Source organism: Apis cerana, linkage group LG8 (genome assembly GCF_029169275.1).
Source record: "Apis cerana isolate GH-2021 linkage group LG8, AcerK_1.0, whole genome shotgun sequence".
NCBI classification, from domain to species: Eukaryota; Metazoa; Arthropoda; class Insecta; order Hymenoptera; family Apidae; genus Apis; species Apis cerana.
The window spans coordinates 3,847,447-3,861,134 of NC_083859.1; the positions used below are offsets into that span (position 1 = coordinate 3,847,447).

At 32.9% G+C, this 13,688-nt stretch overlaps 1 protein-coding gene and 1 long non-coding RNA gene across 4 annotated transcripts in view; one reads left to right on the forward strand and one right to left on the reverse strand.

Moving 5' to 3' along the window:
* Positions 1-13,447, reverse strand: part of LOC107995308 (uncharacterized) — a 51,243-nt gene extending 37,796 nt beyond the window's left edge. The window contains exons 1-2 of one of the 3 annotated variants that reach the window (XM_017052719.3): positions 13,307-13,447; positions 12,836-12,962 (exon numbers count right to left, since the gene is read on the reverse strand). The gene's annotated coding sequence lies outside the window, so the exon portion shown is untranslated. Of the gene's footprint in view, positions 1-5,052; positions 5,320-12,835; positions 12,963-13,306 lie in introns of those variants that run through there. The other 2 variants (XM_062078147.1, XM_062078148.1) reach the window with 2 other exon arrangements.
* Positions 7,715-11,467, forward strand: LOC133666548 (uncharacterized). Its single transcript, XR_009830832.1, has 2 exons — positions 7,715-9,168; positions 9,455-11,467. It is a non-coding gene; the product is annotated as an uncharacterized LOC133666548 (long non-coding RNA).
* Positions 13,448-13,688: the final 241 nt, after the last annotated feature.

Consider the following 13,688-nt stretch of genomic DNA (forward strand, 5'->3'; position numbering starts at 1 on the left):
AACGTTTATTAATGTGGACACAACAAATGCATCTTCGGTGTTTCAATCCACTAATATTTCATTTATAATTTAATACGTGGCTACGATCAAATTTGCAAATATAATGGCTCAGGTAACTAGGAAATATTTATCGTTGAACATGTAACAAATGGTACGCGCAATCTGTCGATCTAGAAGCAATAATTTCTGTTGCAAACGTTCGAACATGTTCGAGCGTAGAAAGTGACGCTTTCTCTATTCATCTTCGAATGATTTTTTAATTCTCAAACCGTAATTGTTAGATGGGCGAAAAAAGTCTTTTTTATGGCCATATAATAAAAGCTTGAAAAATAATATTCAAAGTGAATTATTATAGTAAATAAATTTCGATATTAAAAAAAAATAATAATAAATCGATGTAACCAATGTTGCAAAAATTGATTTAAAACTTATTATCCCAATCAGTCTCGAGAGAATTTCGAAATTCTCACTTTTAAGATTACTATTCGATTCTTTAAAGAAAAACAAATTAATTAAAAGCTATTAACACGATTTTTATCGGATGAAAATTTATTTATTCCTAGAGAATTAAGTAAAAATTAAACTAGAATGTTGTCAAAATTAAATGTAAATAATTAATCGAATCCATTGACATTTTGTTAATTGTCAATCGTTTGCGCGGGCAGAATCAATTCGTATGTTAATAACGGTGTTTTGTTACTATAAATAAATTCGCACGTGACCAGGAGAAGGTGAGCATAAAATACCTTGGTAAAATAATACGAATGTCGACCATGCCGCGTTTGGGCTGACTATGTGCAGAATACAAATTGAGAGTCGAGGAAGAGAAGTTTATAAGATGATTGTTTGTAAAAAGGAAAAAAAAAGAAAAGAAAGAAAAAAGAATACCTCTTATGTAAGAAATTACTAAGTAGCGAATTGAATAAATCTTTTGATGCTAGATAAATGCTTGAAATTGATGAATATATTATTACACGATTAAAAAAATTAATTTATTAGAATGCCTTTAAAGTTTAAAGTTTACAAAATAATAAATACTTTTGAATGATTGTTAAAATTGTCTTCATATATTAACTACTTATGCAATTTGCTTATAATGGATGGGCAGCGTGTAATATTCTAAAAATAATCATGTAAATTATAAATAAAATTTATTATTTGCCATGTATTATTAACGAATTAATAATAAATTAAAACGCCGAGATCAACGTATTGTTGTGAGAAAACATTGAAAATGAAAGTTGAAATACGAAAATTTCACTCTGGAACGCATACATACATACCACTCTTTGCGCAGTCTCGATAAATCGAACGATTTCTACTCCAAGATCTCAAATATAATTATTATAAACAATCCCTTTTACCGTGTACACATGATCTAAGAAGAAATTATTTATTATACAAAACTGAAAAGAATTCTGATTTTTATCGTTCTCCAAGAAAATGAATATATGTATATTAATCTAAATTTCTTAGAGTAAACGAAAGAAATTATTCGAAAAGAAAGGTTGGAGAGAAGATTTTTCACAAAAATCGAATCAGCTAATAATAAAAATTCACCGTCCATCCTCTTCCATCCTCAGTTCATTACAAAGTCGAGGTTCGTCTCGGAATTCCGTCCAAGTCTCGAGAGAGTCTCGATCGTCCGGAACGATCTCGTTTACGTAACGATCTAACGGGCCCCGTGTGGTACACGCGAACAGCTGCGTCCCATCAAAATGGAAATTTACCCTTGGCTACAATCTACGAAGAATGCTCGAACTTTCATCGGGGGATCAAGATTTACCGGCGAAATCGATCGAACGGTGTCTCTTGATTGGCGGGAATCATGATGATGAGTTAGATTTCGAGGTCAATGTCCTTCGAGAATATGAAATTGCTTCGTGGAGATCGTGGAAACGTGATAGAAAAGATTGATGATAAAATAATATGGGATGATAATGATTATCCTTAACGGGGATGTTTATCGAAAGTAATTTTCAAAGACGATGCGATAGAAGAAAATTGAAATGTTGGATTGAGAAATTCTTTTTTTTTTATATTGGAATAATATGGTTCTTTTCGAGAATCGTAATTATTGGTATAATAAGATTATTATAAAACAATTAGGAAACAAAGTAATTTTCGGATGGATGGAAAAAAAAATGTGTGAAAAAAAGGATTGAGAAAAAGAAAAAAGAAGAGATGAGCAATGAGAAATAATTAAGAAATATGAGAGAGATCGACAGCAAGTGTAATATTTTAAAAATAACATCATCGGATTTTGTGATTACGAACAGGTATTCGAGTACAACTATTTCTTCAATATTCGATTGGGTTGGATGAAACATTTCTTTCGTCGAATTAATCTCTCTCCTAGCCAAATTCCTTCGTCTGATTGTGAGACAGGTTTCTTTTCGATAGGCCATCGATCCTTTTAATCGTTCGATCATCGTTCTGCCCTTGACCAATAATCAATTTTCAAGGTTGACTCAAGATCAATCGGAAAAAATTTAAATTCAAAGAGTAAAAAAGCGTTTGGAATCTGAGATTTAAAAAAAGAGTCGATAGAAAGCGAACACGTTTGATCCATTTTAATAAATTATTTTTAAACTTGGAAAATTCTTGAACGACGAAATTCTCAAGATTGGGGAGCAAAAAAGAAAAAAAGTTAAAGAAGAGGAGAGAAGAAAAAGCGAACGTACATTCATAAGGAAAAAAAAAAAAAAAGAAAAAGAAAATTTAAAAAATGGAGAAAGATGAAGAAAATTACAAAAGGTTTACGTGAAAATTGAATTATGATATTTTCATAAAGAAACCTTTTTTTCAGAAAATTATTTAAAAGGAAAAAGAGAAGGAGAGAGGGAAGAAAGAGGCAAAGATATGAAAAATGGAATCGAGTAAAATATCTACGCAATATTTGTAATTAACAAAAATGAAAATGTGAATAAAAATCTAGCGTCGAGTACACCGTGGAGGACGACGGGAAAGTACGGGTAAGGCAGTAGGGAGAATCCTCGTGGTGAAAGAGAAAGGCTATGGGAAAGGATGTATAGCAGAACGAGTGGCAGTCGACGTCTCTCTTCACGGCACATCAGCATAGTGACCTTTCGTCGTTACGAAACGTTTAATACTCTGAGGTTAGACCTTAGACCGGCATCGATACCGATTCCGCTATGTCGGTCGTTTAACTTGCGAAACACGAACCCTCCTTCGTGATAATTTACTCCTCGTAATTACTTAAATTCAACGATTCCAACATCGTAATTTCTTTTTTCTTTTCGTTTCACGCTTAACATACGTCGAGGAATTCGAAACTCGATCGAAACCTTTTAAAACAATCGGTCAAATAATGGAACCATGATCACTGTGAGCGTGACTAAGTTCCTTTCACGTGGATACGAGAACCGCTTCTCTCTTCGCCGTCTCCATCGTCTAGATGATTAGATCAGATGTTTGCAATGATCTTTTCCGAAAGATTTGTAGTTTACACATTATAATTCTTCCGTGTAATGTGTCTAATTTCAATTCAATACGAAGAGCAAAGTGAATTAAAAGTAAAATAATGTTCAACTCTGCGCGGAAATTGCAACGAATCTCTTATCCGCCTCTTTATATTAGCCATATTCATGGACGATCGAGTAATATCTGGAAGATGGAACATTAGAAAACAGCTTGGAACAGGTATCCAGTGAGGAGGAAGATCGAAAAATTCTTACGAGTTCCTAACGGTTCCTCGTAATACTCGCCGGCTCGTTAACGCGTATCGCCGTCCGACGACGTTGCCTCGAATATTAGATAACAGAATTATGGTGTACCGCGTGACGTGAACTGGTCCATGGGTAATAACGGGTTAAATAAAGATTGAATGCCCCGGCACGGATAGACAACCGAGACAAAAACGTCTCCGGATGTTCTACTTGTTTCTGGTAATCGTATACCCAAGACCGGCGTAATTCCGTTATGCAACTTCATCGAGAGGATGCATGGAATCGTCGGTGACGTTTTTGATTTTAATGCGATATACCGTACAACGCGTGAAAAACCGCGGAAACATTGGTCGATCGAACGTATAAACGTGAAATCGTGGCGCGAGAAACCAGTAATGGAGGGCACGCATGGATGACTCGGCGCATCCTCCACGAAGAATCGAAGACGAGATGTAATAACGAATTCTACGAATATTTCCTCCTATTCCTTCTTTCTCTCTCTCTCTCTCCCTCCTCTCTTTCTATTCCGTTTAATAACAGTTAACAGAGGAGTTAAGTTGTAAAGTTTAAAATTTGTAAAGTTTCGAGAGGAGTTAGGAATTGTGTACCGTGCATTTGAATGAGAGAAATTAGAAATTGAAATAGTGGAAATTTTTTTGGTTATTTTAAAGGAATTCCGGTAAAGGCATTCCGTTTGGATTGTTTTCAGTTGTTTTGTCAAGAGTTTGAACGAGGGAAAAAAGAAATAAATCGAGAAATTTGCTAAAAAAAAAGAAAAAGAAGAAACCTCGTGGGATAAAGAATTTTCAGCGAAGAATTTTCTACTCAACTATCATTGCAATTTGATTGTAAGAATATACTTAGAAATTCCAGGATCTTGCGTATAATCTAAATAAAGATTATTCTTTTTTGCATAGAGAAACGATTTAGGAAGATCGTGCGAATACGAAGATTACTTTAAAGTAGCAAGGTTATGCAATATAATGCGATAATTGCATTCAATAACATGGTTCCGTTATATAATTCTGCATCCTTCGTGAGCCTCGTAACGACAGGAATTTCGCGTGCATTATCATCTGTTGATTTATCTCGTTACAATTGCCGGAAATTGATGATTGTTGTTTAATTGAAAACTCCCTTAAACTTTTTTGCATTCGTTAATGACGCAACTTTCCAGATTATTGTTCAGTGCTCACTGCGCACCCTGGTGAGACAAAACCGTACTAATAATAATTTGTCTAATAAACAAACAACTCCGTAACTTATAACTCCGATACAATAAAAAAAAATACATACATATATATACACAATATAAAATAATCTTAAATATTCAAAAATTAATTCAACTTCGTTTTATAAATACCATCATCATCGTGATCTCACCATCAGTCACGAACGATGTCTAGGACGAGTCTTCGAACTCTTTTTCAATTCGAATCACGCGCGATTCGTGGACATGTCGAAGGCAATTGGCCAGACAGATTTCTCGTGTATTCGCCAGGTCATTTCTAAATACTGCTTGGTATTACGCAATTCGACCCCTATATTCGCGACAAACACGGCAAAAAGATGAGAGGGACAATTTTGCTCATCTTCGACTTTCGCAACTAAGGATCAAACGAACGCGACGCGACGTTTAAAGCGTCACTAAGACGAATGATCACCCCACTGCGCGAATGTTACCGATCGTGCTCGAGTTTCAGTAACTCGACTCACTTCGGTAATCTTCGCCCTTGGAACAGGAATTACCGTACAGAATGAGCGTCACGTACGAATATATTCGTTTTCTAGATTGTGAACGAAGATGGTTGGAACGTGTGACGAAAATCATAATAAATCGGTGATAATATTCGATCAAATTGTCCCACGTGAGCGTTGATCGAATATTCTTGGCGCATAACGATTAAGAGCTCTGGGCAAGGTGTTGAATAGGTTAGGTTGGACGACTCTGGATCGTTGGACGAGGTTGAGTCACGCGATTGAATTGATTGGGAATGGGAAGAAAAAAATAACCGTGAGAGAACAAACAACTCCCGATGGACGAGAACGATTTATCTTTCTAGCACCTCTAATCGGTGAAAAGAAACACCTGCGTGCGGCAATTGGACTTCCTTCTATGGAAGAATTTCTTTTTTCGGAGTGAATTCACTCTTTGAAACGTACCGCTCATAAAAAAGTATCGAGGTTAGATAATTTGTAAAATTAATTAATTATTATACGTAATTTCATTTCGCTTTTATTTAAACATTTTCTGCTAATTTTTTCTTTCCTTTTCTTTTTTTTTTTTTATGGAAAAAATTGCAAACTTTTCTTGATAATATTGAAAAAAATTTATCAATTTTACCAAGTTCGCAAGAACAGTCTACAGAAAATTAATTATATTTCAAACTTATGTCATCGTGAAGAGATATTACGACAATATAACACATCTTAATATTAAAACTCAAGATTTGTCGATTTTCTCCTAAAAATTGACGAGTTTGACAGTTGACGATGATTGGTTGAGAAGATAATGGGAAAACATTAAACAAAGATGACAAAGCCACTGATGTTTTGTAAAAAATTATCGGAATAACGGCTGATCATTGAATAGCTCTTCTGGTGAATGGCAAAATCATTCGAACGAACGATCTTTTAACAGCTCTACGAAGAATACAGAGACGAAGAAGAGCATTAAAATGCACCGGTACGCTCCGTGTTCCCTATTCTCTTCGTAACCCATTATACAAGGTGGTCCGCCAAAAACAATGGATTCGTCATGTCCTTTGTCGTGAACAAGACACATAGGAAAAAAAATTTGTCGTGACAAAATATGAATATTTTTCAGAGACACGAAGATAATTAGTTAGAAAGGCTATTTTTCTACGTTATGTTCAAAATAATCGATGTTTTTTCATATGCGAAATCACGTATTTCTATGTTTCTATGTAACATTGCGAAAGTTTGTTTGTTCGTGTTCTTAAGAGGGTAAAATGCTCTCTACTCGAGAATTGTGAGAGATTCGCTTGAAAAATTTTTGAACATCAAAGGGAACTCGCTTCCTCAAACAATAATAAAATAACAGTAACAAGAAATAGATAAAAAATTATTTCTTCTCCGAACAATTTCTCTATCTTTCTTATTCTTAAAAAAAATAAAAAAAAATACTATTTCCTCGCCTAAAAATTCTAAGAACAATCTCTAAGTTTTTATACAGGTAAGAAAGATCTAATTAAAAAATGATTCCGTTTATTAATTTCCGTTTTTTTTTCCACAAAATAATTGTTTTACATCGATGATGAAAAATATCGTGTTTTTCTCTATCGACGTCAGATCTCAATGAACGAAATCGAGAGCGGCGAGAAAGGAATTCTAAGGGCAATCGTCGCTTTCACACGTTGAGGAAAGGTCTTTCGGAGAAAGCAACGTAGCGAGGCACTTCCTGTCTGTCCATCTGCGCGGCAGCCATCTTTCTTCTAATATTTTTAGACTATCTTTCTTTGTTTCCTTCGATATTTGTTGGTATTTGTGGTTCACTAACGATAACGGCGAGATAACGAATAAAAAAGATAATAATTGGAAGAAGAATCGAATGTGCTCTTATGAAAAATAAAAAATTTTTTTTATTCCAAGAATAACGATATTAAATTATTATTGATTATGCGAATAAATTTTTATGACACTGATAAAATCAATTGATATCCATGAACTATACTATATCGCGTTTGAAAGAATAATGAAAATTATGTATGTAGATTGAAACGAGGAGAAAATTGAAATTCTTTTAGATACTATTTTATACGGTTTAATTGTTATCTGAAAAAAATTAAAATTTAAAAGTCCATCAATAGTTAAAATACATAGGATAATTATATGTTACTTTCATATTACTCAACATATTCTTTAAAAATGGCCACCTTTTCAAAAATTACTTAACAGTAATCACAAATTTAATCAACACATCTTTCATCTTTTTATAACAAAAGATTCTTATATCCAATTAAATTAACAATTAAATTAACTATTCATCATCATCATCATTTCGCTTTACACGTGAGATGAAGGAGAAGAAAAGATGAAAGAAAAGCTTCGCTTTCAATTAACAACGTAAGAGAGAATACTTTGTTACGTAATTTCTTTGCTGTGCTATCGTTTCACGGATCTTCCTTTTATGCCGCGATCGAGAGAAACATGCTAAAGTTGCTCGACACGATCAACAACCGCGCGAATTTCGATGAAAATTTCGATAAAAAGAAGAACGTTTTGCCATGGCGCGTGTATCGCGTTGTAAACGAATATTTTTCCACTTTCTAGACCGAGTTAAGCGATAATTCTCGTCGACTCCTGGAGATCCCAGCTGAGCACGTACATTACTACGTTCTCGTCTGTCTCTGCAAGATGTTGGGGCAATGCCCTATCAAGGTTGTGAATGTTCCGCGTACATCAAAGAACTTCCTTAACTCGCTAATGTTATTTTTTTCTTCGTCGTTTTTCCTCTCATCAATAGCCTCACTCGATGAGTTTTTCCTACTATATTAACGGTAATAGTACGTAAATTTAATATGCAACGATTTCTTTTTAAAAAACAAAGTCTATTTTTATAATTTCCCATCTACTTTATCATGTATCTCATTTTCTACGAATTCTACGAAATGATCTTGAATAGACTGGATATATATATATTTTTTTTTCTGAAAAAATATAATTACTCGAAATTTCTTTTAAAATCGCAATTTTAAATTTCCAGAATAAATACAAGCGAGCAGGAGGTCGAACGAGGCTCACCAAACAGAATAAAATTCATCGTTCAAGTGGATTTGCATAACTTATCGATGACCGATGCGCGCCGATGAAAGTGGCGGAAGTCGTGAATGCGAAGACTTTTTCGAATTTTTCCCAGCAGGAAAACGCGTTCTTCGATTCGATTCCACGAAATCAGCCGATAAATGTCATCAAAGTTCGCCGATTCGTGTCACGATTTGTCCTCGATCGGTATGCAAGTTTTGAAGATCAGACTCGATTCTCGACATTGAAACGAATCACGATTTTATTTTCCCGGCTTTCATCCCATGATTTTTAATGTATTCGAAAAATTAAGTTGAGAAACATATTTTATCATTATATAGAAACAATATTATTTTTCTGTCTATAATATACGTCTATCTAATACGAAACAGATGGTGTGAAATCGTAAGTTCTTTAATCAATGAATCTTTTGTTATTTCAAATTAGTTTTAACGATTCTGAGAAATAATTAAATATAAAAAAAATATAGAATATTTTTGCACAGAAATTCCAACGAATTCTGTGACTGGAATTATTAGAATCGCTTCACGACATTGCGTTCAAGGCAACCTCCAAAACGCTGGCAACTGGCCATTCGAAAAGTTGGCTTAATTGCCAACGGTCATTAATTCGAGTAGCAACTCGAAATCGTGTGAAGGATTTTTCTGCAACGTCCACCACATGGGTCGCGTGACAGTTGTTTCGTAAATGCTAGGTATAATTTTCTATGCTTAACGCTAACAAACTTATCGAGATTACATAGACTTTTTCTTTCATAATTACCAAAGACATCCTTTGACAATATTAACCTCACTTTAATTCTAACCGTCCACGCGCACAGATTGAAGAATAATAATTTTTAATAAGAAACGTTTAAAAAAAGAAAAACGGTAAGAGAAAAAAAAGAGGAGGAGGAAAAAAGGAGAATATAAGAGGCATGCATGAACGAAATTAATATTCGAGTGGTTGACCAGGCCATAACTTTGATTATAATTTAACAGGTGCCTGCATCGCGCGGATGACGTTCAAGCCGGCCATTTTATGCAGACGACATGCGTCAAACGTCAACAAGATGGCTCACGCTGGTGGAACGTCCCTCATCAATATCCATAAGTCAAAGGACATCCGTCTTCGCGTACACACGCGGAATAATTTACAAGGATCCGTGATAACCGAGTGGAGGGATCGTTGGTGGGGAACGTGCGTGAGATAATAATGCAAGGGAACGAGGTGACGCCGTTTCCTTTCGACGATCCCGGTGATAAGCGGCGACGAAAGTTGTTTTATTAATGAATATACGCAATAAATACTACGCTTTTCTGCGTAGAAATGGAAGAGAACGAGGCGAGAATTGGACGAAGAAGGAATTCGATAATTCTGTCTTGGGAGAAACGACCCGGGAAGAAGAAACTTGGTACAGTTAGAGAGAGTCGTTAGATTGCGAGCGATCACGCGATACGAAGATGGCTGGAAATGAGCGACGCGAAGTGAAACGATTATTGGATAGGAGTGAGTGATGCGCTGTGAAAATGCACCTCGGGCTGGAGATGATCGCAGAGAGAAATGTTGCAAATTGGAGACGATTAAAGCGAAAACATTACGAGCTGGAGATGATTAGAGCGAAACAATAATTGGAGAAGAATAACGGGGGATTGGAGCAGAAAAATAAGAATTAGAATCAGAGCGGTGAAGATTGGTGAATATTAAGACGAGATAGGAACGCGGATTGGAACAGAAAAATTAACTCCAAACGAGATATAATGAATCAATATACGGAATGGAGGGGGTATTGGAATAAAAGAAGAGAGGTTAGAGAGACGAAATGGAACGAAAGATTATAAATTGAAGAAGATTATGATCAAACAATGTGAGCAGAAAAAATATCTAAAGATAGGGTGAAGCATAGCAATAAATTGGAGAATCAACATTGAAACAAAATCAATGAAATTAAAGTGAAAGAATGTGATTTATATCGAGATTGAAGAAGGTTACAATTCCAAGAATGATCGAAAAAAAATGATAAAATGCGGATTTAAATGAGAATTTGAAATTAGATATAAATTGAAGAAAATTGAAATTAAACAACAACAAGGGTTATTTTAAAGAGTAAGAAGAATCAGTATTTGTAGTTAATTTTTAAAGAAAATTTAATATTCCTCTTCTAAAGCATTTTTTTCTGATTACATCACTCTTATGTCACGCACAACCTTCAAATTTTTTACTCTTTTTTACTCTACGACAAGTTTGGATTACAAAATAAATATCACAAGGAACAGTTAATCGAACTCTTTTAATTTAATTTATGATTATTTCATTTATGATTGTTAGTTTTATAAGCGGTAAAATATGATTGGATCGCAATGAAGAATGAAATTAATAAATCTTACCTCCATCGTGAAAATGAATCTTTATCAATTTAAATAATTAATTTCTTGTATAATTTTTCAGGAAATGAAAGATGATTGTATTTCTTTATTATACTCTTAATAAGTAAAAAGTAAAAAAACGCTTAACATACGTTCCTTTTTCCCGATACCGAGATTCTTTCAATTTAAATTCATGACTGGCGTCTTTGTAAAATTTCTAGTATAAGCAGACATCATGTATACCTCATCCAACATCCATTAATGACGTTTTTACTTCCGTTGAAGGCAAAGAGACATTAGCATCCGTTTTAACAAAATATTTAAAGACTCAATAATCATTCATCACGCAATAAAAAATTTATCATATGAGGTATCAAAATTAAATTATGTAATTACATTACATTTAACGCGCATACCGACTTTAGAATAATAAATTACTTTGAATAAAAATATTGGAAGAGGAATAATAATTGAAAGAGCAATATGATAATATCTTTAAAATAATACCTTATTGATTTTTATTGAGATATTAATAATAAAAATCAATAAAAATCAATATATTATTTTTGTCAAAAGATCTTGCATATTTTTACGTTAATTACGTTTGTAATTTTAAAAGAATAAAAAATTTATTTTAGTATACTAAAACGTAAACCAATCCTTTCCGAAATTTGTTTTTATTCAAGTCACACCTTGAACGGTCTCGAATCACATTCCCTTTCATGGTAAAGACACAAAGTATGCGAGTAACAAGATCCATTGGGAACAATAGAAAAAGACGAGTCGCGGATCTAAATTGGTTTCGTCAATCGTCGATCAGTTTGCTTAACGAAACAAACGACGAAAAGAGTTGCAGTAATCAACCAAGATGGACAATCGGCTGGTAAAGAAACAAATTTAAAGACGGATGCAGATTGAAGATCGTTTCTGTGTCGCAACAATTGACGCTTTTCAAAGGACAATTTCTCAATTACGTTAATATTGGATAGGTTAAAAAGCGACAATTCGAATGTTCCAGATGTACAAATGATATTTCGAGATGTGAAAGAACGAAATATTTGAATTTTTGAATTTTTGTGCATTTCTGAATATTCAATTTTTCAATCTTTAATTTCTTGAATTTTTGAACTTTGAAATATTTAAAAAAAAATTTTAATTCCTAAATGGAAAAACAATGAAAACGAATTTTTTTTCAAGACAATGTTCTCTTGATTCAAGCGAAATTTGTAAATAATTGGTAGATAAACAGAAATTCAAGTAGAAGAAGAGTTTAGGAACTAAAAAAAATCGAAAGATTGGTCGATCGCAAAATTAAAGTCTTGTCGAGATCGAGATACAAACTCCGCCTTAATTCTAGCCTCGAAACCACAATTTTCATTGCCTACATCCTCTGTTATTTGACGATTTTGCAACAAATCTACAATCATGCGACATTGTGTAATTTAACAAATCTATTCGATAATTTTGTAAATTCTTTTTCTCTTTCTTGTTTGTATTAATAAAATACTTAAAATTTAAAGAATGAAATAAATAATATATAATTAAAAGGGGTATTTTATATAATTAAAATATTTGATTGAAATACATTAAAATAATAATTAAAATAAATATAATTTTAAATGATATATTACTATCTTATTCATATAAGTTAATAGCAATTGGCATAATTTAGCATCTTTTTTAATATATCTCCTTTTTAATATATTTTAATACACTTTTCATTTACTATATATCGCAATAATTTTTATATTTATAGAATTATTTAGATTTATTTTCTTTTTTTCAATAAAAAATTATACAAATGTTTAAATTTCAAATTATATTATTTTCGAGAATAATATCGATAAAAATAATATCGATAGATTGATATATAAAATACGATATATAAAATGATGAAGATGCGTATTAAAACAAAATGGAGTTTCTATGCGTTCGTACATGAATAAAAATATATTATGTCACACGATATAATTTTATGTGGTTAATTACTGTTTTATTTATTGATTTTTGACTCACCGCATCGCCGTCTTGAAACTGCTCTGACAGGTTCTGTAGTAAAAAATATGCAAAAAAGATTTATTTCTTTCTCACATACACACTTTCCTCTCTATAGATTGTTTACAAATGATGCCTCACGTTGTGTCTATTTAAAAGAAAATATATATTAATCTTATGATAACCTAATGTCTTTAAAACCTATCTCTTTTAAAATACCCCTCTTAAAATATGATATAATATATCGTAATCTTGTATCTTGAATTTTTTTGTATTTTTTTTATGATATATGAATATAAATATGAATTAAATGAATATATATTTACACATATAAAGCTTCGATCAACTAACTTGTATGTCACCATATTCTGAATACTTTATAATGTGTATTGATAAGTTAGGTTAGAAGTCCTAAGGAACTGCGTATAATACAAACGTAAACGATTGACAGAAAAAACTTTCAAAATCTTAATATTTTATAATTAATTTTACCTTTAATTCATACACAGACTTTCTCACAGCACATTAAACTGGCGGGTTTGAAGCTTATTTATGACGTCATCGAGCATTGGTCGATAAAAATTCAACATTTACCACAAACTACACCGACGCATCGTATGTTGCGTTACTGACTGTCGATTCTCTTAATGGTTGAGCTTCTCATATAAATGCAGATGTCACTGTTCAACGATGAACTGCCAAATGTGAGCGTAAGAATATATAAGTAGAGGATTTTCATTACGAATTTTACTATGAGTATACGATAAGTAGAGAACATACGATAATAATTTTAATCATACAGATTTTCAGAATTCCTTGCGGTCAGAACAATTCGAATTCCTTTTATACTTTAACATTCTAGGAAACGACTTAT